This window comes from Tetrao urogallus (assembly GCF_951394365.1).
Source record: "Tetrao urogallus genome assembly, chromosome: 2".
NCBI classification, from domain to species: domain Eukaryota; kingdom Metazoa; phylum Chordata; class Aves; order Galliformes; family Phasianidae; genus Tetrao; species Tetrao urogallus.
In genome coordinates, this window is record NC_136814.1 from 85,079,385 (window position 1) to 85,102,076 (window position 22,692).

The 22,692-nt window shown below is 38.1% G+C and overlaps 1 protein-coding gene across 1 annotated transcript in view; it reads left to right on the top strand.

Annotated features, from left to right (window-relative positions):
* The window catches only part of KHDRBS2 (KH RNA binding domain containing, signal transduction associated 2), a gene marked incomplete at both ends in the record, with an annotated part of 305,525 nt that overhangs the window by 185,788 nt on the left and 97,045 nt on the right, over nt 1–22,692 (top strand). The window lies entirely within an intron of this gene.

Genomic DNA, 22,692 nt, shown 5'->3' on the forward strand with positions numbered 1-22,692 from the left:
AGGGGCAGTGTGAGGTACCTACGGAGTCCATGTCTGCCAGAGTCTTTGCTATGGTTGGTACATTTTTGACAATTTTAGATTTTGTGACAACTTTGTTCCTTATGTCTTGTTTATTCACTCGTGGTGTTTTTCACACCATCTGTTTCTTCCTTCTCTGCTTTTTCTTCTGTTCAGAAGATCATAAGCAACATTCAATGTAAATATGTACGTATACTGTTCCTCATCTCATATTTTAAGTTGTTTGGGTTTTTCATTAGTACAGAGTTTAAGTTCTTGCCCTTACTTTGAACCTTTAAGCAAATGTCTAGATTTCACTATTATTTACCATTTTTGTGAATTCTAAATATCTTTGTTATATAGATTCACTACAGACTGCTACAAATGCCAAGGTAACTTAACTGAGATCCAGGCCACACACACTTCTTGTGTGGTCTTATAGGGATACATGGCAGCTCAGTGAGAGCTCTCATTTACCCCCTGCTCTGTGCAACTGTCTCAGCCAAATATTTGCCAAGGCCTCTTACACTACTGTCTCAATGCAGTTGTGCGATTACAGAGGATGAGCTATCAGAATTGAAGTCATGAGTGTCTCCTCTGTTCTGCTATATGGCTTTTTTGCTTGAAGGCTTGTGGTGCTCACTTTCAGCCTTAACTTCACCATATGTTGGCTCAGCTTTGCGTATGTTCCCAGCCTTTTGCCATACTTGTGGCCTGCCATATTGGGCCCTGCTGCTTCTTCTCCTGGTGTAGAAGCATGCTTGCTTCTATTGGTAGCAATGGTATTGCTAGCAATGCCTTGAATGTCTGTAGTGGTGGTTTTCTGGATGAGAACTCCAAGATATTGCTTACCTAATTTTATTGCAGTTTTTAGGAGTCAAACTTCTACCTGTACTTCTGTATTGTCGGATACTTCGATTAAAAATAAAAAAAAAACCTTTCAAACTGTACTTCTGTCCCCTAAGTAGTTGGAGGATTCTGGCACATGCAACTTCACAAGTAATAGCAGAACGTCATTTCTTTGTTGCATCATGCCCAGGTCTCTCAGTATTGGAAAAAGTGATACCTTCTACAGAGCTCTGAAAGAACACTGAATCTTTATGAAGTTTTCCTGAGTGTTTAAAAGCTAGCTTTCTGCTTAAGATGTCAGATCAAGGGCATTGGTGTCAGTGGAAAGGTGGGGAAGCAGGAAAAGAATCCCTGGATGTCAGAGATCAACAGCTGTAGCAGCACATTTTTTTCACTGTAAAATAGACTTGTAGGTTTTCTTGTTTTGAAAAAAAGATAGGTGAGGGCAGCATTTAACAAATTCTGGAAAGCAGCCTGGCTTCTTGAAGATGAGCGGGTTTGTCATTAACTGCAGGAGCTATCTTTCAAATAAATATTAATTAAATAGAATAATTCAAATAAAGATATATTAAATGTAATATGTTTGACTTCAAGCAGAAGCTATTCATGCACACAATGAAGCAACTCATTAAATAATATTGTTAGTTATTGTTTTGGTTATGATTCAAGTTAATCAATTAGCAAAAACATTTTAAATGGAAAGGAGAATTTTTTTTTTTTTAATGTCTTAGTCTATGTGTGATTCAACTCTTCGTGATGGCATGTAACTACAACATCTATCTTCTAATGCTGTGTTCATATTTAAGGGATATAACCTGAACACATACACTGCTTCTACAGCCTTGTGTTAGCTGTCAGGAGCCTTTACCACAAAATATGTTGGACAAAGAGATTGGAGCAGGTGTCCTAAAAGGCATTGCAAGGTGTTTCGTTGGCATTTGTAAATACACGTCCATGGTTTCACACACATAATCCCTGGATAATTTTGAAAATCAGAACAAATAAGCTGTCAGTGCAGGTTATTGCATGTGTTGGAAATACAGGGAGGAGCAGATCACCCTGGAATCCTCCTTCCCCTCATCAATCCTCTTTCTCATTTCCATAAATTTTCTCCATCCCTCCAGATAATCCCCACCATTCTATTCTCTTTCTTTACCCACTGAATAATCTCCAGAAGCACCAGGAAAAAATCCATCCTTTGCTCATGTAAGTGCAAGCTTTTCCTGACCTGATTATGATTATGTTGAACGTATTTTGGCTGTCTAGGACAAAGACATTGGAGTTTTTCCAGCCTCAATCCCAGAGAACTTCACTTAGAGAAGAAACCCATGTTCCAGAAAGGCAACAATTTCAGGGTTACCTACAAAGAAAACAGAAGATAGGGATAAAGGAAAACACATTGTTCTTTTTTCCTCTGGATTTTCTTAACTGGATTTCTGGAAAAACCTTTTGATGGCAGTGGAACAGAAATCCTCAAATGACACATTGTTCTCCACTGACGTGCTTCTGCAGCAATCAGATTACCCTGCGAGCAGTGTCTTTACAGGAGGAAAAGCCTAGAAATGTTACATTTTCATTTCCAATAGAAGTCATGACTTCAGAATTTCTTTGATGTTACAGACAATGATTACTGGAACTGACACAGCCTGACTTAGTTACTGAAAGAAAGTTTAATAAGTTTTGATGGGCTATTCTTCAAACTTATGTTATAGGCATTCAGTTTGATATTTTTTTTTTTTTTTTGCTGGAAGAAGTCACTGAAGTCAGATGTCTCTTTTTCCTGATTTTATGTTACTGAGATTTTTCTCTTAGGTTATGAAATAAATGTCATTTGTAATGAAAGCTGATCTTCAGCCTTTACCATGGTATTGAATAGAAATATTTTCCTGACGAGTAGCACAAGGTGTTCCCTTCCTGTAGAATACATAAAGAGGAAGGAGCTTCTTGCTTGCCTTTTTTAACATCTAACATCCTTCAGAGTAAAAATTAAAACAAACAAACAAAAAAACAGTATGTTTTTGTCTGGACTTAGCTGAGTGAGCTTCTTCAATGGTTAAGTAAGCAAAGAAAGAATGTTATAAAACACTGGGTCATTAATGTTTTGCAAATCTGTTTTATCAACAACAATCTTTTGTTCTATAACATGCCACCTTTTGTAGCAATCTTCCTAAAACAATTAATTCTTTGAAATCTTATCCATCACATGAAAATGTGCAGTAATTTATGCTCTCTTTGAATTTTAGCATTTTTGTCTTTAAAAGCCTTCAAGTACCTTTTTTGTGAAGCTGGTAGAGTTGACATATTTGGATGAATGAGCAGTGTAGTTATGTTAGACAGCTAGCATCCCGTATAGCTGATACTTCTCCTATATTGTTGTTCAATAAACTACTAATTTTTGCTATACAAAAGGAAAGCAGGAAAAAACCTTTTCAGCCTGACCCACCAGCCAGTTCTTCACTTGTTATAATATATGTAGTGTGTACATTGAAACAGGCTGCCCAGGGAAATGGTGGAGTCACCATCCCTAGAGGTGTTCAAGAATTATTTAGGGGCATGGTTTAGTGGGCATGGTGGTAGTGGTTTGATGGTTGGACTAGATGTCCTTAGAGGTCTTTTCCAACCTTAATGATTTTATGGCTCTATGAAAATGAGAAGTCACAAACCAAGTGTGCATGATAATCACAATAGCTTCCTATGGTTTCCATGAAGGAAGCCAATGGGGAACACAGTCACAGGCGATCCTGTACTTTAGTTGAAATGTTGCTCTCTCTGGCTGATCTTTTTGATTACTTTTGCCATGACTGCCATATGCAGAGTATGTGCTACTCTTCAGTTTCATGCTGAGAAATGGAAAGAAGAAGATAAATAGATGTTCAGAAGTTTGTTTCTCTTGGAAACAATGGTCAGAGAAAGAAGATGCTCATAGGCTTTCCTCAACCATACACTCTGCTGAGTAGCCCAAAAATGGTAAAAAGATACAAACAGCTTTCAGCCCTCACTAAAGTCCATAGCACAATTATAAGAATGTTTTGAATTTACAGCTCTGTGCTTATCTCAAAGCCATTCATACAATCTCATATTTTACATGCATTCTTTTATGCAGAAAATTGTAATATACACTTTCAGGCTGAGACAGATGTTGCACAGACAGCGCAGTCTATGCATTGCTTAGTTCATTTTTCAGGTGCATACATGTTTAGTGAGATTTCTAATACCTGCAAAACTGAAAGTAATGTTTAAAAAAAAAAGTCACAGGAAGGATCAAAGAATTGTTTGGATGAAGGAGAAGCATCCCAAGGATGTTTCTTTCTTAGTTTTGAAGTTCATTAATGCATTTATTACCTGGTCAGGGATGAATTTAGGGTTATACATCAAGTGTGCACAGTGAGAGCATACACTGAAGCATTAACTCTTTCCAGAGGCAGAACAGGGCAAGTAGTTTAATGTAGGTTGAAAATACTCAGAAAAATGTAACAAAGAAAAGACTAAAAGAAAACTCACAAAGAAGAATGTGAGTATGGTACAGGTCCTTTGACACATATATAAATACATATGTGTATAAACGCAACAAACGATTGAAGTAGTGTTTTAAGATGTATTGATCGTAAAACGCAATGATTTACACTTTTTTTTGCCAGTTCTGTTAGAATTATCTAGAGTGGTGGCTGTCTGATGTTGACCTTCTAATAAATGATGGCTGAATGAATTATATGGTTGCAAAAACTCTTGTCGTACTTGCTGAGGGAAATATAGTATTACCTGCAGAGAACTAAACAAAGTGCTTTGTAACCGTGAAGCAATTAGAATTTGCTCTTAAGACAAGCAGGTAACAGAAAATTGCTTCTCATTTACCATGAGAAGATAAGTTCTATCAAAGTGCACATTTGCAGTGCAAAAATCATCTGGAAGTCTTTCAGTACATAAGAGTATTTTTCTATATGCATCTCTATACATAGATGCAAATGACTGTATCTGTATATATATACACACACCTAAATATGCATTCCTTGTGTTTGATGTTTCCAGCTGTGAGATAGCTGTGCAATTAAAGCCTAAAGGGAAGAAATTTAATATTTAATACTTCTGTCAAACATAACTCATAGGAAATGCCCCCATGCTAAACTGGCGTCAATCAGTACAACAGCAAAATGAGTACTTAACCAGAGGTAGAAAATGCTAAAACAATGAAGAAAAATTCTTTTTTTTTACCACTTTATTGTCTAAAGGCCTAAACAGACATAAATCACTGCATTGTAATAGCATAAAGCATCGTTATCATTTCATTATATTCAGGCATGAATGACACTGAAAGAGGTGAATTGATCTGATAAGAAATACTGATCTGATAATACGTACTATTAAATTTGATATATTTTAAAATATTTGCAATTTTCTCCATCTTGTACTACTTAATCTTTTATTTTATGAAATGAAAAAAGTAAAAAATAAACCAGTCTATTATGGAAAGGTTCACATGCATAAAAATCCATGTTCCTAGCCTGATTATGAAAGAAAAATCTGAGTTATGTGATCCAGGCGGAAAGAATCCATTGCAATGAGATTTTCCTTTAATGTGTTGGAGATTTCCTTTTGCTCTATAACCTTGATAAATCCTCAGATGTATATTGTGCTTAGAATGAAACTGTGTACCTGGACAAAAAAAATGTGTGATGTGAAAAATTCATTAGCTGATTCTGTGTCAGACTATGTGGAGCTGCTGTGTGCTAGTAATCGACTCTGGATACATTTGAATAATTTCATATCATTAGGTATTGCCAACAGATTGCTCAGTACCATCCAATATATATTTATACATACGTATTCTTTGTAATGTATCCAGATATTCAAAGGAGTATTGTATTCTAACCCTCAAAAATATATACATACACAACAGTTGTAACTGTAGTTGAAATTGTAACCTTAATAGACAAAAGGATAGTTACAGCTCAAAGTTGTTGATATGCAAAAGTCTGATTTCACAGTTTTCATCTGTCAGTCCTGCTTCCCAAGAGGTTACATAGAATTGAAAGCTAATGTAGCTTGGTGTGGTGGTTTCACAGTGAGGGGCTGCTCAGCACCACTATGCTGCTCTCAAGCTCCATTCTCTGAAGTAGAGAAGGAGAAAATAGGATGAAAAATAGCTCACAAGTTGATACAAGGACACACCCTTTGCTGTCACAGGCAAAACAGACACAGTACGTGGGATAATAATGTAGCATGTTGCCTAATACCTACAGACTAGAGTAGTGAGAACTAAAAGCAAACTACAGCCATCTTCCCCACATTTACCCTCCTCTGCTCCTCCCCCTGAGCGGTGCAGCAGAGTGGGGGCTGCAGTCAGTCTGTAATACTGATCTATGGCACTCCCTCGTGGATGCTCTGGACATTCTCTGCTCCATGTGGGGTCCCTTCCACAGGATGCTTTCCTTCCCCAGCTGATCCTATGTGGGCTTCCCCCAGGCTACAGCTCTCTCAACACTGCTCCAATGCCTGTGGTGTCTGCCAGGCTGCTCCTGCAGGGGTATGCAGCCTTCAGGCCTCATCCTCTGCTGCACCTTGTGCTCCTCCATGGCTGCATGTGAAAATCTGCTTCATGCGGTGCCTGTGTGCTGCAGGGGGACAGCGTGATCCACTGCAGGATCTCCTGGGCTGTAGGGAGCTTCTGCTCTGCATCTTGAGCACCTCCTTCACTGATCTTAGTGCCTGCAGGGCTGCTACTCTCATATTTCTCATTCCTCTCTCTCATCTGCTGCTGTGCAGCAGTTTTTTCCTCCATTAAATCTGTGCTCCCAGAGCACACCCAGTGTTGCTCACAGCTCAGCTCTGACAGCAGCAGGTCTCTTTGGGAGAAGCTGGAGCTGGCTCTGACCTGACATGGGGCAGTGCTGGGTCTGCTCACACAGGCCACTCCTTCAGCCTCTCCATTACCAAAATCTAGCAAAGTAAACCCAGTGCTCTTGGGACCACCAAAGGCTCCTTCATCTTGCACAATTCATGACTTCTAAGTAAAAATAAATGAATACAGATTGTCTGAAACTGCAGATACTCAAAGTAGGAGCTGGTTTGTTACTTCTTCTTGGTCTGAGCCAGATTAATGTGAAATATATATAAGCAGTATTTTTTTATCAGGCTTGGTACTTGTGTTAAAATTAGGACTGATAATGTAAGGTGATATATATATTCTTCTCTGAAAACCTGTTTAATCACATCAGGGTCTTTAAAGGAGGAACATCTTTCCCTAACTTAAACATCTGGCATATTAACTTTAAGTGAGTGTTGCAGTGCTCTGCTATCTTAATGCAGGAAATTAATTATCCAACATCTGTTTCAGAAGGCAGCTTGCAATATCACTTGTGGCAATGCTGCCACAGCTTCTACCAGAGCTATACACTGTATTTTCCTTGTCAACACTCACTGCCAATAGCTAACAGGGAGCTAAACAGTAACCACAGAAGGAGATAGTTGCAAATAGTTAAACTATTTTATCAGATTTCAGTGTTGAAAGACACACAAACCCTTTGTCCTTACAGGAACAAAAAAAAAAAAATCGAACATTTCTCATCGGTTACTGTGAAAATCAGATTTTATCACTGGATTTACCAAAAACATTTGTCCTAGTTATGCTAACATTCAGGCTCTGCTCATTGATTTTATACTTAAGAAGCAAGCTATTTTTTTTGAATTCTGTATAGGAAACATAGTGTGTATTTCTTTGTGTACCTTTACAGCCCAAAGCTTTCATGTTAAACAGGATGGTAGCCAGTATTTGCTATAAAACAGCTCTGTTCCATATTAAGAAAAATACAAAATATTTGGCAGTACAAAGGATCACTTAACACTTTTATATTAAATGTGGGAGTAGAAATATTTTAAATTGCAATAGAATTAATTGAGGAATTAAAAAACAAAATCCAACTATTTTATTCAGAAGAAACAAATTACATAATTCTGCACTTCAGTGTATGTTTGTTGACTGATCTCTAGATGTAAATGCATTCATTAAACTTGTACATTCATCTAGTCTTTCTCATATATTGCATGCTATGGGAAAGAAATATTAAAGTATGCTTTTGCAATATAATTAAAAGCAGTATGAAATAAAAAGGGAAAAAAATGTTTCATCAAAATCTTTTCTTTTGCTGTAGGCAGACGTCTGCCTGTGCAAATGTTTCTTTATCAGTGGCGTATACCAAATATCACTTTCAAAAATTGTTGGGAAAAATCATTGTGCTAGTAATGGTAGTCATCAACAGCATTTCTGCATTTTGAAATGATCCTTTGAGCTGGAAAAAAAGAGGAGAGGAGAGGAGAGGAGAGGAGAGGAGAGGAGAGGAGAGGAGAGGAGAGGAGAGGAGAGGAGAGGAGAGGAGAGGAGAGGAGAGGAGAGGAGAGGAGAGGAGAGGAGAGGAGAGGAGAGGAGAGGAGAGGAGAGGAGAGGAGAGGAGAGGAGAGGAGAGGAGAGGAGAGGAGAGGAGAGGAGAGGAGAATAAACTTAGAAGATCCTGTTATTGATGTAGTTTAGGTTTCAAAATAAATCTGTTGGGCTTGATACTTGTTAGCTTATGCATAGCATGTTGAAAAATACATGATGAATTTTCAAAGCAGTGAACACTAGTTCCTTGCAAAATCTGCGTTTGTTCATACGAGACAGGTACAAACACAGAAAGACACAATTACACACATCTGTGGATTTACAATTTTCCTTGTGCAGATTGTTATATTTCCAGTCATTTGAGGCTGCACAACTGTGTGGTTTGAAAACATGGCCTGTATTAAGAAAATACAGGGTGGATGTAAACCTACTCATAGCTGGGCATGTTCTACCATGATGATCTGAAACTTGCATGGCAGGAAAATCTCAGACCTAAAAGAAACAGAAGTACTATGAAAATTAAATTACATTTCAAAGGAGGTAGGTGAAATGCTATGAATAAGAATTGATTTACATTTGCAGTAGAGTGTGATGACAGTTGAACAGATCCTGTTTCAGATTGACTTCAGCCCACATTCTGTGAGTATTTAATTGGGCATAAGAAATGAGTTATTCAGATGCTGAGTTTTGTGGGATTTACTAGTAGGAAATAAAAAAAAAAAATAACCAAAATCTTTAAGCTGCTAAATAATTTCTAGCATAAGATTTCTTCTTGCTCACCCCTTGAGGACACCAGTAGTGACTGGGCTGATGCTGGAGTTTGTGCCACCAATCACAGCACTCCAGTCTTGGTTATTTGGACAGTTTTTAGACCACTTTACTGTCCCCTAATCTAACCTTGTGTGTTAGCTTATACGTAATGTTATGGGAGACCATGTCAAAGGCTTTGCTAAAATTGAAGTAAAGAGTATCCACATACTTATGTACATATCCAGAGTATACAGTTCATGTCCTTTAACCTGGTTCTTCTCCACTGACTGACTTGTTCCAGACATTTCCTCTGGTCTTCATGGTCTGGGATTACTGAAAACAGTTCAGACACCTATTCATACTATAGAAAAGCACCTATTCACATTACGGAATGCAATTAAATGCTACTCTCAGTATTGCCCTAGCCTCACATGTGGGTGAGCTGTTCTCTCCCTGTTTCTGGGACATATCAAGAGCTGGGAAATGCAGAAGTATGGATAGACAGATGGTGCAGAGGTCTTCTGAATATCAGGAAGGAGTATGATGTGAAAAGTTTGTGTCAGTATGGTCTGTTTTAGTTATGGAACTGTCTTACTTTATGGGTTAGATCAAATAATAAATTAAATAATTAGATAATTAGCGGGAGTTAGTTAGAAAGAAACAAGTGCTTTTCCACAAACAGTAAACAAAATTTTTTAAGTAACAATTGAATGTAATGAAGTGAGAAAAAGGAATGAGCACCTCTTTTAAAATGTAGCAAATTTAGGAAATCTTAGGCATAAAAATCTGGGGGGATTTGAATCAGAAAAGATTCTTAGTTCCCTGTGGAAGGTCTCTGAGACTGTAACCTCTTGCAAAGAGCCAGGGCATTCAGTAAGATGAGAATATTGAAAAAAAGGAAAGAATGAAAGTGAGTATTCCTTGTGCACTACTGGAGTAGTCTTAATTCTTCTAGTGCTAGTGGTGGCACTGGTGATGAGGAGATGGTTGGACTAGATGATCTTGTAGGTCGTTTCCAACCTTGTGATTCTATGATTCTGTGATTCTAAGGATTTTTATACTGGAAGCTTTCACATAAATTATTACCAAAAGCAAAGAGATCCAATGGAATACAGAAGAGAGATTCTAAGAAGTTGTGCTTGAATCTTTAACCAGCCCTTCAGCTCCCCTCAGATGTTTTAGCTTAAATAACAAAGAGAATAAGCAGCAACATTTTCAAATATTATGTTGTCTGTATAAAGCTGAGTTGGTGGCACATTGCATTCTATAGACTGTTCCTTCATTACAGATATTTTAAGTTGGTGATAATTAAAGGAAAGTCGTTTCTTTTTCCATTGGAGAAAACCTGAAGAAATTTTAACTGCTCCTGGTGTGTGCAATGCAACTGGCAATGTTCAGAAAGCTACTGGTTAGTCTTCTGTGCTGTATCTTGAGTTCCACAATGTTTTGGCTTATGTCTAATGTTTAACAAGAACTGATGTTTTTACAAATAGTCTCTAAAACATTTAAACTATGCCAATCTAACCCAGACCCAAATTAAATAAATTAATGAGGTGAAACTTCCCATTAAAAGAGGTAAATAAAGGCTGTGAAGACCTGTTAACATCCCCAGTAGTTGCAGAAATGCCACACTTGTAGGACCCTGCTTCTATTATATAAGTTTGGAGGTGTAGCGGTACTGAAATTGTGGAATAGTCTCAAAAAGAAGGGAAAACTAACTTGTTTATGAGTTATGTTTAAAGAAGATTCTTCTATTGGATTTTTTCAGCCTACTCTTTCTTCAAAATCTTTTTCATAAGGATGCAGGTGATAGTCCTTACCACTCTGAAGTTACTATTTACTCAAGAGCACAAATGACATTCAAGGATAACAGTTTATTACAGCAGAGTCCTCACTCTCTAAATGAAAGATAGAACCACTTGAAAGTAAATAAACCCCTGTAGGTTTTGTTCTGTTTTTCTATTGTACAGAAGGACATGTGGGATTGAGATAAACTTGCTTTTGAGATTCCTCAGATTGAGGAATCTTGGGAGACAGCTTGCCAAATTTGACCTTGCATCCAAGGTCCCTTCCAACTCTTAAGGGTTCTATGATTCTAGGATTCTGTGATTCTATAAATATTTAAAAAATAACAGTGATCTTTTTTCACAGTCACACAGTTGGTATATGCACGGTGATAGTGGTTATCCAGATAGCATTTTGGGGCAGTTCATTACCAGCTTTTCCTTCAAAGAGGCAAGGAAACATAGTCTCGAAGGAAAGAGTACCGGCAAGAAGAGACAGCTTCATAGCGTGCAGAAAAACAAATGCTAATGGTGACTGGGCCTCCTGGAGTTGACAGCCATTAAAATTTTCCAGTTTGTGCACCCTGAAATCACCAAGTTGAGTGATGAAAAATCATTTTTTTAAGCACAGCAACATTATATGATAATTTTCAGAATGCCTCAATAAAGCTCCAGGATCATGATAGGAAAGACTAGACTACATAATTTCAGGTTGAGTCAAAAAATTTCAACCAAAGTTATTTATAGGAGGTTTTTGTACTCCAGAAGAACAGTGAGACTTTTAAACAGTACACATAGCCCATGCAGGAGGCAAACGTCAGTACCCGCACAGGTTAATTGGGCCTGTCTCCACCTGGAAGAGAGCTGTAACAGAGAAATTAATCTCATAACCCCTAGAGCTGGAAGGCTTAAATTCAATAAAATAATCTACCTTTGCTGCTAAGTAGGTTTAGTGGCAGCCAACAGAAGCTGAGATTACTCTACACCTTGAGGTGTGATGAACTCCTATGTGTTTGCCTTGGCTTGTTACACTGAATTTAACATGTAATGAGATATTGATATTCAGTACCTACCCAGATTTGGCATTAAAATTAATGGCAAGCAATGACAGTTTAATTAAATTAAATATATTTAAGTTTTAATTAAATACATTTCAGTTAAAATAATTGATCACTTAAATTATGAGAAAAAGAAATAAATTAATCTCAGTTAATTCCATTTATAGCACTCTTGTCTGTCAGAAAAACAATGAAGAACCTGTTAATTTTTAGTGTCTACTCACATTTTCTATAATGGGATAAATGATTATATTTAAGTATAAGGTAAGTAGTTGTCCTAAATTTTCATGTTGATTACATCAAACTAAATTAAGGGCATTTTATTTGAACTGAATGGAAACAAACAAACAAACAAACAAAAAAAAACAGACGAATGTCTAGCACAAATTTCCATGCTTCCAAAATCAATAATGAATTATGGTTAAGTAACAGCTCGGACCAAATACATTCACAGTCACTTCTATTCAGTTCCAACTATGCTGTAAATCTGTATATTTTTTTTAGTTAAAAAACATACAATGTAAAGTGATTGCTATTTATTTTGATGGTATTAAGGTAGCTCAGACTAGCTAGAGGAATAGAAAGCAGGTGAAGAACCACAGTCAGTGCATAATTGAGCTTATGCTTTTGTGTTGACAGCTGAGTCTTATTAGCACTAGCTATTATTTTTAGCTGTGCACAGAGGTGTATGATGTTTTAGTTATATAAATAAAATCTTCGTGTCTCAGCTTTGAAGTAATTCACCAACTTCCTGCTGCCTGCCTCAGCTTTTCCTCCAGAAAAAGCGTTGAAGTCCACGAACTTTTTAGCCAAGAGTGGAAAGCTGACTTCAAATGCTGGTCATGATTCTTGACCAAAATCAAGGGTAGGATTTAAGGTCATCAGGGACTGAGAGCCTGTGAGGCACTGGGTAGCTGGTATCTGATGCCTCTAACTGTATAATAATATTACATGTTCATTTACAGATATCTAGAATCTTGTACAGAGAACTGTAATCAAGGTTTTGACTTTTATGCCTACCTGGCTCTAAGGATGTGGTGACTAAGAGAAAGTCATAAATACACACCAGTCTTGAGGTGTAGCCAAGCACAGGTGGAAATAAAAACAATTGATGTTTTCTGTTGGTGAGCAAGAACGACTGGAAAGTTTGTGACCTTATCAGGACTGTGGTGTTCAACGCAGGCTCTTTAGTCCTTAGGTGAGTTATCAATTTACTTGTTCAAGACCAAATACAAAATCTCATCAGCCACGAAGGAATGAAAGATTTTGAGAAGCAAATCTTTTTTCTATTTGGTAGTAAGCAAGTATTAGCTGATATTCTATTTTAAATACATATATATCCAAAAATAGTAGTACTGATTTTGTTAAAATGCCTGGAACCCTCTTTAATGCATGCTGCAGAGCAGAAAAGTAGACATTATATATATATGTACCATATCTCCTGGTGAATAATCTTATTTACAGGGTTTTATGCCATAAAAAAAATCAAAGGTATTCAAAGTAAATAATCACAATTATTGACATATATTTTTATAATGTTGCATATTAAATTCTTGAGCTTGAAACTCTGGCAGTATTGTCACACACATCTGGTTACAGTTCTGAATATTATTTGTAATAACTTAATTACAGCACTTACTCAGGCTTACACACTTCACTCCAAATCTTTCATATGCCGTGTAGTTTTAAAAGAGAATGGAGACACTGGGGAATCATTAATATCACTGTACTTGATACTTTGCAAAAGCCTTTTTTTATTTTTCTCTCTCTTTTTATTGTCTGTACTTTCCTTGGTTATCTTTTCTTACATCTCCAGTCTTTTTCTGAAAAGATAAAGCTAACAACATTGCATACCTGTCCAGTGGATTTAGTAAAACAGCTTTTTTAAACTTGCATATCTGAAAAATTATTATTTCCTAATTTATTCAGCTTGCATTTCCCACCCTACCCCCAGTATGATTTTATGCATTTCTTCCCATTCCTTTGAATATTTATTTTTTTGCTTATTAACTACTATATTTGCTCTCTTTCTCACTTGCAATGTGACGTAAGCTTCAGGAAATTGAGTCTTCAGTTATTTTATTTTTATTTTCTGTGACAGTTCAGACAGTGAACCTGAAATTCAGTAGCAGCTACTTTTCACAATCTTTTTCTCACGTTGGCAGAATTTAAACCCAAGAAGCCATTGTGGCATATAGAAAATTTTTGTGGAAATATTAGAGATAATCAGAGGTGAATGTCTGGAAAGAAAGGCCTAGTGTTTGGAAGAGTGAGGTGTTGCAAAACTGTGCGGTGCCTGTGGCAGAAGGCAGGTGCTGCCATGTCGTGCCAAGGGTGTGTAGGAAGGGGCCCCACCACCTAACCTGCTCAGGAGCAAGCACAGCTGACAGCATTTTTCCTCCTGAGGTGAGGAGAGCCAAGTGTAGGAAGGGGCTTATATCTGCTTGTTCTCTATTGGCTTTCCTCTGTATCATTACATTGGTTATCCATAAATCTCTCAGTATGGGAGATAATTTAGATTATAGCAGATCAAACCAAGCAGATTTAAAGTATGTTTGATTCCAGCAGTGAAAATTGCTTTTGTATTTTTACCGCACTCTTACACATCATCTTCTCAGCATGTTGTGTTTTATATTTTTCCATAGCATACAAAAAAGCTTTGGCTCTGGGAAAGATGTGCTAGACTGTTAAGTTTGGGTTAGTCTTATTTTTGTGTAGAAGGGGTACATGAGAAAAACAGTTACTGTGTTTTCTTTCTTGACCTGACTGAGGAGAACACTTGAGGCATGGCTGTCTCTGAAAAAAACAAACCCTGATGGTGGCTCAAGTTTGCTGAAAGGACTTTCTGTGAATGCACCTAGGACTGTCAATGGAAAGTCTTCATCCTTTTTACCAAATCCTTATTTTGCAAAAAAATGAAGGACAGAATACTCAGGTCATGTACCATCCTCACAACTCTTCAAGGCATGGTGTCACTGCATAGCTCTTGCTTTCAGGATATAGCAGTTGGTCTTCTGGTGACTGAATTTAAGATATTCCCTATCTCCTGCCTTTGAATCAGACAGAAGTTAGATCTCGGTATATATTTGCAGTGTTGTTGGGAACATTTCTACTTTGTATTTGCACTATACCTAGTCCTTGCCAAGTCACTCCTTCTCTAAGGACAGCTCATGTTTTCTTAGTTATGTACTGCAGTAAATCAAAGAAATACTACTTCTGCTTTAAAAACTAATTTGTCATTTATCAAGCTCAATCCCATTGTACTATGTGTGATCATACAGGTTATCACCTAATGGGATATTTTTAAGTTCTAAAATGTTTCAGAAGCTGTTACAGAAAGGATGCTCAACAAACAGCTGTAAGATATTTTCTTGGCCAGATTTCTCATCCTTCATTTCTCTTTGTTTACCGTGCCACATGGGAGCAAGAAAGCATAGCTGTAGCAGGACTGTATGAGACTGGCACACTAAATGGGAGCAATTGAGTCTGAATTTTGTTGACTGCTTTTGCTGTTCTTTTTTTGCTCAAGTGGGCTGTAAACCTATGGAAGTGGGTTAGCAGGATGCAACATGGCTCCCACCTGACATAGTTTTAAAAAAAGTTGAATAGGTGCTATATGTAGCTTGCAAATTTGATTTACCATAATGTAGTCTTACAGCAGATCATTTCTCCAGTCTCAAGAATAATTAGTAATGTTAGAAGTCAAAGTAAAACTTCACAGCAAAAAAATGGAGAAAAAAAAAAACACTGATAGTCTTACTCTTCTGCTTTCTTTGAAGAAGTATGGAGCAGATCGTCTTGAGGGAGATCATGCGGCATGTGCAGGGTGACCGGGGGATCAGGCCTAGCCAGCATGGGTTCATGAAGGGCAGGTCCTGTTTGACCAACCTGATCTCCTTCTATGATCTAGTGACCCATCTGGTGGATGAAGGAAAGGCTGTTGATGTGGTCTACCTAGACTTCAGCAAAGCCTTTGACACTGTCTCCCACAGCATTCTCCTGCAGAAGCTGGCAGTCAGAGGCTTGGATGGGTACACTCTTGGCTGGGTAAGGAGCTGGCTGGAGGGCCGGGCGCAGAGAGTGGTGGTGAATGGAGTCAAATCCAGCTGGCGACCGGTCATGAGTGGTGTTCCGCAGGGGTCGGTGCTGGGGCCTGTCCTCTTCAATATCTTTATAGATGACCTCGATGAGGGCATTGAGTGCACCCTCAGTAAATTCGCAGATGACACCAAATTGGCTGGAAGCGTGGATCTGCCTGGGGGTAGCGACGCCCTACAGAGGGATCTGGACAGGCTGGAGAGCTGGGCTGGAGCCAATGGGATGAGTTTCAACAAGGCCAAATGCCGGGTCCTGCACTTCGGCCACAACAACCCCAGGCGACGCTACAGGCTTGGGGCGGTGTGGCTGGAGGACTGCGTAGAGGAAACGGACCTGGGGGTATTGATTGATGCTCGGCTGAACATGAGCCGACAGTGTGCCCAGGTGGCCAAGAAGGCCAATGGCATCCTGGCTTGCATCAGAAACAGTGTTGCAAGCAGGAGCAGAGAGGTGATTGTTCCCCTATATTCAGCACTCGTCAGGCCGCACCTCGAGTACTGTGTCCAGTTTTGGGCCCCTCACTGCAAGAAAGATATTGAGGCCCTGGAGCGTGTTCAAAGAAGGGCAACGAAGCTGGTGAGGGGTCTGGAACACAGGCCATATGAGGAGAGGCTGAAGGAGCTGGGAATGTTCAGCCTGGAGAAGAGGAGGCTCAGGGGAGACCTTATTGCTCTCTATAACTTCCTGAAGGGAGGTTGTAGTGAGCTGGGGGTCGGCCTCTTCTCTCGTGTCATTAGTGATAGGACCAGGGGGAATGGTTTCAAGCTACGCCAGGGGAAATTCAGGCTGGACATGAGGAAGTATTACTTTTCAGAAAGGGTGGTCAGGCACTGGAATGGACTGCCCAGGGAGGTGGTGGAATCACCGACCCTGGGGGTGTTCAAGGAAAGACTGGATGTTGCGTTGAGGGACATGGTTTAGTAGGAGCTATTGGGAATAGGTGAACGGTTGGACTGGGTGATCTTCTAGGTCTTTTCCAACCTTAGTGATTCTATGATTCTATGATTCTAAGCAAATAGTTTTTCCCAGAGGAAAATCACTTATATCATGTCCTTCCTTCTTAGGATGTGTTACAAACATCCAGTGCAAAGTCTTTTCAAAGACTTCTTTAGTGGTAGATGGCTACACCACTCTCCCCACAGTCTGCTGTATGGCCTCTCATTATATTATCAATTCCTTTTTATATCCATTTTGTATGACAGCTGTAAGTAAGCACAAGTCTCTTGCAGCCAGGATTCACTCAAAATTAAATTCATGGGTAGGTAGCTGTTAGCCAACTGACTTCTGTGTCATCATTGCTCTAATTTGAATTAAACCATTGGTCTGGGGGCCTAAGAGCAAGAAGAGTGGAACAAATTGGGGCAACCATCTGGAATTTAATACAGATTTCTGAAAATTATTCAAACAGCATGCACTCAACATCTTTGTGGCTAACACTAATTCCACATAAACTGGAATAATCTTCTGTTCCAGGCCCTCTTTCATTTGGAGAAGAAAAAAAAAAAAAAAAAGCCCAAACACAATACATTGAATACACAACTGCATGCTGCTTATTTTGCTCTGTTCTAGCAAAGGTTAAAATGTCTGGATCAAAGTTTCACTGCAGTTGTCTATGCACACTGTACACTGTACACTGGGTATTGGCAGCTTCTCTTCAATGCTGAGGAGTAAGATGTCCTCCCCTCTCCCTCCCACACTGCTTGTAGAGCGCAGTGCCCCATGATGATGTTGCCAGGCAGACTTAATTGTGCATGCTCAAAGAGAAAAATGACATCCACACTTGGGTTAGTGTTCTCTGTGGCAAGCTGACAAATCCCCCAGCTGTCAACTAACCTCAAAGGCAAGTGTACGTGGCTCTAGCTTATGTCTGCTTGAATTCTGCCCATAGGCATTTATAAGCTGAAACTCATATTGGCTGCACACATTCAGAATGTTGCTGAGAGAAATATATGGTCTGTTTTATCTGTTTTGGTCTCTAAGGATGACCCACACAACTAAGGTTTATTTTTCAGAAGCAGGTAAAGACAATCTTTTTTTTTTTGCATATGTGACAAGTGAAAGGACATAATGTTTATAGCTATGGATCTGGCTTAGTTGCTGATTGCTTAGAGAAAATCACATTTCTTCCTTGGACTCAGATGGATTATACTTATTTTTTTATGCATTTTGGGAAGTTACTGTCAGCCAGAGAGCTGCATGCACACAAAATGGCCTTATGCAAGTGCCAATATATATGGGCAAATGCAAAGAGGTATGTGGCGTTAGTGCAGTATTGGCATCGCAGAAGAGGACTTGTGGCAGAAGCATTATCACTTGTGGTGCACTGCAGGCTGTCCATCTAAACCTTTCATTACCTGGCACCTATGCTCTAGTGAAATAATCAGATCAATCTGCAGATGGGCAAAACGCCATCTTAACAGATGGCTTTGGCTGTAGGTAACCAGGAAACCATGCATATACATTAGAAACGGGTTCAGAGAGCACAAGCCTTATCTAGAAACATGAAAACAGCTGTCGGTTTTAACACGTCCATGTACTGTTGAAAGCATATGTCATACCCATCAGAACCTACACAGGATGGGCTAAAGTCTGCTTCCATCATTCCAATGAACCTTGCAGGAATTACTTGATCAGGTATGGTGCCTGCTATAGGTTAATCTTATGCTTTACAGCGAACTTTGAATTTTTATTATTAAAAGATTCTTTATTAAAGAATGAAATTTGAGGATGCCTTTCCATCCACCTAATTTACATGCCCAGCTGAGACACTGGCTCGCCTTAATTTTAGGTGATTGAGAGGGCTGTCCAATCTACCTAACATAATTTTCTTAGCTTCTTAAGTAGACAGGGATTGGCTGTAGATACGCATAGGAAAACGTTCAGTATATTTACGTTTTGAATGCAATTGAACCTTAGAATTAAATCTTTGAATATAAGGAAATGATAAAATACCTATGTCAGCCCTGGATTTAGTTCACCAAGCTCTTCTGATAGTGAACAGCCAGTGCTAATTACGTTTTTTGTAGCACACTGATATTAAAGCACTCAGCTAAGAAGTGAGAATTTCTGGGTTCTTGGCCTCTTTAGTAACAAACTGCAAATCCTCACTCCATGAGTCCAGGTTAGTGTTTTTCACCACGCTTTGAAGCTGAATCTTAACACAGCTCACTGTCACTGGTCCACAGAGAACACAAAGCAGCAGTGACTACAGGGAGTTCCTCACCACTGACTGTTTTCACAGGCTTGATGCTTCCCCACATGTACAGGAGAGCTTGAGGACAAGATCTCTACTAGTGTCCAAAATTAATTTGTGGCTATCCAAAAATTAAAAAATAAAAGGGCTATATTCACATCATTTTACTCTAATTGATTCTCTGGATTTTCTGTACCCTACTGGCTGGCTATAGGTTTTCTTGAAACAGTTACTCAATAGAAATTTCAAGCTAATTGTTACTTAGGCTGCCTGAAGATAGCCCCGATAGCTACATCAAGATTTATGGGAGATAGGCTAGCTTCAATGAATCTGTGCACATATATGGGCTCTAAAGCTCTTTTAGTGATGCTGGGAGCTGAGCAGGATGCAGAAGTGCCAGGCGAGTTCAAATCCATCTCCTTCTGCCTACCTGCTACCTGCTACGCCGAGTGCAGGAAAAGAACCCAGAATGGGGAATTAATGTGAATGTGAATATGATTTTTTCTGTTGGCAGTAGTTTCAGAGAGTATTATAAGCCTGAGAGAGAAAAGCAAGCTTAGTAATAGTTCAGTTTGTAGGCAATACAAACTGAGATTTTAGAACCTTTGGACCATATTTCTCATCTTGACTATCCATGTTTACTTTTAAGAGGTGAGGGTCACTTTACAGTAATAACTGACTCTTTTGAAAACAGAGTCTGTCACAGGTATCATTTTTAACTTCTCTACATAAGCCAGCTGTAAATTTGAGGTATTAATGCCTTGGGGTCTTTGAGAAGCATTTTATAGATAGCATTGTATATAGCATTATATAGATAGTAAGCACAAGTAAAGCATTTATTTTTTGGAACTTCACTCTGTTGAAATCATGGAAAGTTTGATGCCTTAAATCCATACTAATAGGTAGTTGCTAGTCTGTAAATTTAAGTTACCTTGTTATTCTGTTCTAGTTTTATCAAGAGTGTGTAGAGGGTAGTTTGCTCTTCACATGATACATAGCTAGGTAAATTGTACAAGGAATGCAAGTATGCTGTAAAGCATCGTCTGTATAAAAGACCAAGTGAGACCCAATCATACTTCAACATTGTCAGTGTGAAGCATTCTGATTATCATTTTTGGTTTGACATGCATAAATCTGCATTCTTAAGGTAGTTTGCATTTAACCTAAATTACTTTCCCCTTAACTAGGTAGAATGAAACTCATCTGTCACAGATAAGAATAATGATATTTATTAACAGTGCAAATCATTCATACACATGGAAAGAACTTAAGCTTGCAAAACACATCAGGGCAGGAGATCACAGCCCTTAAGAGATTGATTTATCCTCGACTTCTACGAGCCTTTGTTATGATAATGACAGATATGTATTCCTATATAATCCATTGCCTCTGTCTGTGTCTTACCCTTTGATTTCTTTATAAACTCTTCTTCCTTGTCACTGCATGTTCTTTTTAATTCAGATCAGGTTATGCAGCTTGCATGATACGTTTCTATTTTTTACAGAAGTGTTTTTTACATTTCCTAGCTTACATGCTTTCCATCTTTGCTGTACTTCCATGCTAGAACAGCTCCTGGATGAGCTGTCTCTAGTCTGATTTTGATGCTGACAGCTTTCTTTTGTTCCTAACACAGCCAAGGCAACTGACTTAATTAACCATTATAAGCATTGTTGTGGTAGTTTGGGATAAATGTCTTCATGTAGCCTAGAATACTAAATGTTTTATCTAAATATGTACTTTGGTTTGGGCCACTTAGATAAACATTGTGATTTGATGGCTCTGGGTTTCTAGTGGCTTTGCTAAGATTGTAAATCCTTGGTGTATCTAAAAAGTCGGGATAAATATTTATGTAAATAGACATGGGTGTGAGTGGTTAGCTCACCCATAGTGATTGTTTGCAAACCTTGACTGCTGTGATGTACATACATCACTGAATGAACCTGTATATAGACAATAATGCCACTAAGATATAAACCAGAGCAAAATGCATTTGTTAATTATATGTTAATTTCAGCTATAAGATTTCTAAATTAAATGAAAATTGTGAATACAGTACATTTCTCATGAGCTTAATATGAAGAGTATTTTTTCTGCAACAATAAACTACTATAGTGTATAGCTGCTTAATTATACTTTGTTTAGTACAGGCATGTCTTGCCGCATCTACTCTCACTTGGGACTAGATATCTACAAAATATCATCAGCGTAATTTTGCTCAAGTGCTAGGCTCTTGTGCACTTAGCCAAAGTTAAATATTCAGCAGGATACTCTGTCTGTAGTAGTTATGAAAGATTAAATCTGTTTCTGTTTAATTAATGTGTTGAAGTGAGAATGTCTTTTGAAAATTTCAGATTTCAGATTTAGTAATCGTGGCTTTTATTATGCCTTTTAAAGGGCATGCAGCATAAATGATCTACGTAGTTACATATTTAATGGAAATCTTTCTCTTTCAGTATACTTTTCCCAACATTCTAATTACAGTTCTCCATATACCTTTGTCTTTTTCTTGCTGTTTCAAAATACTTTGTTCATATTTAAGAGGGAATACAGCTGGAAAGCAAGGAGAATTGTGTAATGGAGTTGTGCAATTTTGCAGATCCTGCTGTATTTACAAATTTAATTTGGATTTTCCTTTCAGTCATTGCTAAGATTTTTAATGATATTAACATCTGAGCAAGGAACTGTGGCTTTGAGGCAGTTTCTATTACAAGTTCATTTATACAACAATGTTCCAAAGGAAAGAGATTAAAGCAGCAACATAGACAGTTTTAATTTGTGTTCTTTGCAGGCATTTTTTTCTTTTTTTTTTCTTTTTTATTTTTTTTTTCCCCACATCTTTTTTCTAACAAAATTTACTTGCATTATTAATGAAATTCACTCTAAGCACTGCTGTGGAATCTGAAGGGCAAACTCAATCAGCAAGGTTGAAATTATAATCCTTGCAAAGCCAGTATGAATGAATAGCAGATGACATTAAGCCAGTCACAGGAAATTGTACATTTATTTATTGCTGTAAATGTGATTTGATTGATTCTATCTGTTTCTTTCCCTTTGTGTTTTACAGAACACATTTATTTATAAAGATGTCTTTGTCTCATTACCATGTTAAAATGACAGAAAAAATGTGCAAAAAGTTTTGGCGATTGCTGTGAACTGAAAGCTATCATCTGGTTTACTAGCAAATTGGGGATTTACTTATAATTATGACTCTGCTGCAAATGTCACATGTTGTTTTGTATAAATATGGTACTCTTCTGAATTGCATTATTAGACTTTATTCCAGCTGCACTCCCTAAAAATTTAGAAATGTAGAAGTAAAATTATCACCAGGCCTACACTCTCTAAGAGCACAAAAAGGTCAGCATCATATCTTTAAACAGATTGCCCAGGCTTCTGATTCAGTAATTTAGAAAAAAAAGAGGCTTAGCTCTTTATTGGGATCTCTTCAGGATGTATTCCTGAGATCAAACAAAAAATAGTGGAAAAACTGTTTGAAAACTTCCTCTCCTGTTTCTCCCTCATCACTCAAACCTCCCTCAGGTCACCAGCCTCTCCAATACTCCACGCAAGAGTTGGATTTTGTTTTCTAGC